Genomic DNA, 3,668 nt, shown 5'->3' with positions numbered 1-3,668 from the left:
GGGCCTGCACGTCGCCGCCCGCGGCGGGCGGGAGCCGGGGAGCTGCGGCGCGGCTTGCGGCGGCGCGGGGAGCGCGGCGGGATTGGGGGGGGAGGCCGGTCGTCACACGCGGGGCTGTCACGCACCGCCCGCCGCCGCCTTTCGGGTCTCTCCGCCCCGCCGTCAATTGTCAGTGCTCCCCAACCGCAATCAATCAGTTATTTGTCAGCCCCTGTCAATCCGCCCTTGATTTATGTCAGCTTTTGTTGCTGATTACAAGCCTGGTGTGACTTGAAGGGGGAAAGAGAGAGAGAGAGAGAGAGGAAGGAAAACAGAGGGAGAGACGGGCTCCTCGGGAGAAAAAGCCATTCAATTTACGGAATAAATCCTTCGAGTAAACTCGATTTGTGTGCCAGCAACCCGGCAGCTCTTCCCGGCCCCGCACCGCGCTGACCTACGCGTAGGGCAGCGGGTGCGGGGCCGGGAAGGGCCACCGGGCTCCTCTTCCCCTTCCCTCCTCGTCCTCTTCGAAGAAGCGCCCTCCGTCCCTGCGCCTGCCGGGCTGGCCCGGTCGCCGGTACCGGGGGCCTGGGGAGGCGGCCCCTGGCCTTAGCGAGAGTATCGGTTCGCCATTTACGTGGTTGATCTCAGCTAGGCTGTGTTGAGAACCTCGTGGGTATGTAGACGGTATCCACCCGGGCGTTATAGACATCCTGCTTTGTGTCTGTGCGCTCCCGAAGCCTACCGAGTCCTCTGCCCTCAACCCCGGTTTTACCGCGCCGGCGGATGCCCCGAGCGGAGTCCACAGCCCTTCTGTCGCTCCCTGGATTGCCTTTTTCTTTCTCTTTGTACTTTGTATCCCACTATTCCCCCCCACCTCCTCGTCCCATAACATTTTTTCACAGGCAAAATGTGTTAATCAATCTTTTACTTTTGTTTCCGGATCTGACATGGTGGCCCACACAATCTACAACATTAACAAAAAGGTCACTTAGAGATAAAACACGTTTGACAAGTGAAGAACAAGGCAAGTGCTTTAGGGGTCGCGTCCAATTCCTGACCTGGACTCCGACCAGAACAGGCGCTGATCCTGGAAGGGGTGGGCGAGAGGAAGGACTTTCACTTTCTCGCGTTTATATCTGCTGAACCAAGTCCTTTTTCTTCCCTTGAAACACCGTTTTCTCCCCCAGTCCCTAAACAGATGTGTCAGATAGCCTTTAATGATCTTCTCTTACGAGGTAGACATAAGGCAGGTTTTCCTAGATATCTCCCCCCAGCCCCCACCCCCCCCCGCCGTAAAGCGGTACCCTTTAAATCCTGCAGTCAAGTAAGTATATCTGCTGTCTTTTATTAAAACCAATTTACTCTTTTAATATAGTGTATAGAGTAGGGCAAATATGCAGAAATCTTCTAGTTTATATAGAGATATAATGATTTTTAACAAACTTTTTAATTTCTCTGTTTTCTCTGAAAGCATAGGGCTTGTTGCTGCAACTTTTCAGTAGAAAGTCATAAACATACTTTCATTTTGTAATCACCGCCGTCATCTTGCAAGCCCGTGAAAATTAAAGGGGGGTGGGGGTGTAGAGAAAGAAATCTTGCATAAAACCCGATATTGCAATAGGACTGACAAGACCCACAACTTGCCCTCAAGGAACTCCCCCCCTTCCTTTCTATAGAGTGGAAGTGACTTGAATCTGCCCCAGGTTTTCCCCCAGTTCTTTCTTTTGTTGTCAAGTCCAATTGATAAATGGAGTGCAGTAAAACTCTGGAAGAAAAAAAAAAAAAAAAAGCTGAAACCTTCATTTGTGTTCATTTGCATTAAAGTGCTTGGAACAGCTGTTTTCCTTACAGGACCGGGGAGACTCCTATCTGTTTTCTCGTTGTATTTATCCTGCCTCCCAGGGTGAAAGACTAAAGATTAATTGTCTTAAGGTAGAGTCAGCTGTGGGAAGGCTCCCCCCTCCCCATTTTCCCTTCCCTCTCTTTTCTTGTGGAGGTGAGGATGATTTCGGGAAGGGGTTGTTTTACTTGCAAGCCGGGGAAGCAGAGGCGATACCCGATACATGTGTAAAACAGGCAGCGCACCGACGGGAAAAGCGGGGGGAAAGAGAGGGGGAACAGCACGAACCCCGATCTTTCTGGCTGAAGTAGAAGCATCAGAGGCTAATTTAATTAGTAACTTCAGAGGACAGCTTTTTTTTTTTTTTCTTTTCTTTTATTTTTTTTTTCCGCTCAGCCTTTGAAATGAGATTTAAATCACACTCAGTACTGTAAACTTTTTATGTAGAAGCTCGTAAAAAAATCAGCCCCGAGACATCCCCTCCCCCCTTGCCCCCTCCAAAGCATTTCTGAGCCATGAGAGCTTATTCACTGCCTTTAACACAGGCAGAAAACGATTCCCAGCGAGGGGCTGGGAGTCGGGATACACACGCCTCGGGACCGGGCGGGCGGCGGGGCTGCAGCTTCCAAGCGGTGCGGGGTTTTGGCTTTGGCTGCTGCGGGCTCCTCTCCTCTCTTGAGCTGAAGAAGATGGATCCCATCCTGCTCGTTACCTTCTGCGAGGGATCCTTGGTTAATGCGTCCGCGCAGACGGTTTGCTCTTTGGCATTTACTTGTGTAGTCTTGTTGAAGTTTTGGTGGCTGTTGCTTTCATTGCTTTTATTCTCTTTTTTTTAAAAAAAACAAACAACAAAACAAACCAACAAAACAAAACACAAAAACCCAAGGGTTGGAGCCCGTCTTCCTCCTCTCACAAAGGAAAATTGTAACTTAAAAAAAAGGAGAGCAAAGGAGGAATTAATTAACAAGTGCCAGTCCACACTTTCCTTTACCTACCAGCTATTGGCAAGCATGTCAAGTCGATTTTATTTGCACACAATGGAAATGATTTATTTTCTCTTAAAAAGGAGTGGGCTGGCAGATATTTGAGGAGGAGAGGAGAGCGAGAGCGAGAGAGGAAAAAAAGTTTGAAAATGCCTTGAACTATTCACTGTCGAGATGGCTAATCAGTATTGAGGCTCGAGGGCACTCGGGCAGCTTTTCAATGCGGTTTTCCTTTCATCTCAAGCTGGATGGAGGCGCTCAATTAAAAGCCTATCAGTTTGTAAGTAAATCAACGCCTATCAAAGTTGTCACATCAAACAAAACGATTATTATTGCAGCCCGCCTCCCCTATTAATCTCCCTCTAAAATAATCCGCTTGACAGGTCAGGCTGGCGAGCTGCAAACCCTGGTCAGGATCACCCAAAAAACCCGGACTGACTATTTTTCCCTCGGGAGAGGGAACTGCAGAAACCTCGGCACCAGCGTGCCTGCTCGGCGAGCTTGCTCTCTTGCCATTTAAGTGTCAGCTTTTGTTGATCGTGTTGGAAAAGGGCGTTTAGTCCTTTAAACTGAACAGCAACAACCCTACAGGCCCTTTAGATTTTTTTTTCCTTTCCACCCCCCTCTCTTTTCTATCGTTTAGAACAAGGTTAAGCTTTTAATTAACAGAAACGTAGTTGCTGAGTTGTGTCTGGGCTATATTTCCATGCATAACACAATTCAGCTACCTGCCCGTCCATCCTGGGCGTCAAATTTATTTGCTCTGGTAGTGCTTGCGTTTCACCATCTACCCCACGGCTTTTATTAAGATATGCCTTGCAATAAAATTTTCTAAGCGGTACACCCCTCCCCCTTCCCCCCCC

The sequence above is a fragment of the Calidris pugnax genome, unplaced genomic scaffold, assembly GCF_001431845.1.
Source record: "Calidris pugnax isolate Ruff unplaced genomic scaffold, ASM143184v1 scaffold196, whole genome shotgun sequence".
In the NCBI taxonomy this organism is placed as follows: Eukaryota; Metazoa; Chordata; class Aves; order Charadriiformes; family Scolopacidae; genus Calidris; species Calidris pugnax.
The sequence above is the reverse complement of the archived record's forward strand: the minus strand, read 5'-3'. Positions refer to the sequence as shown.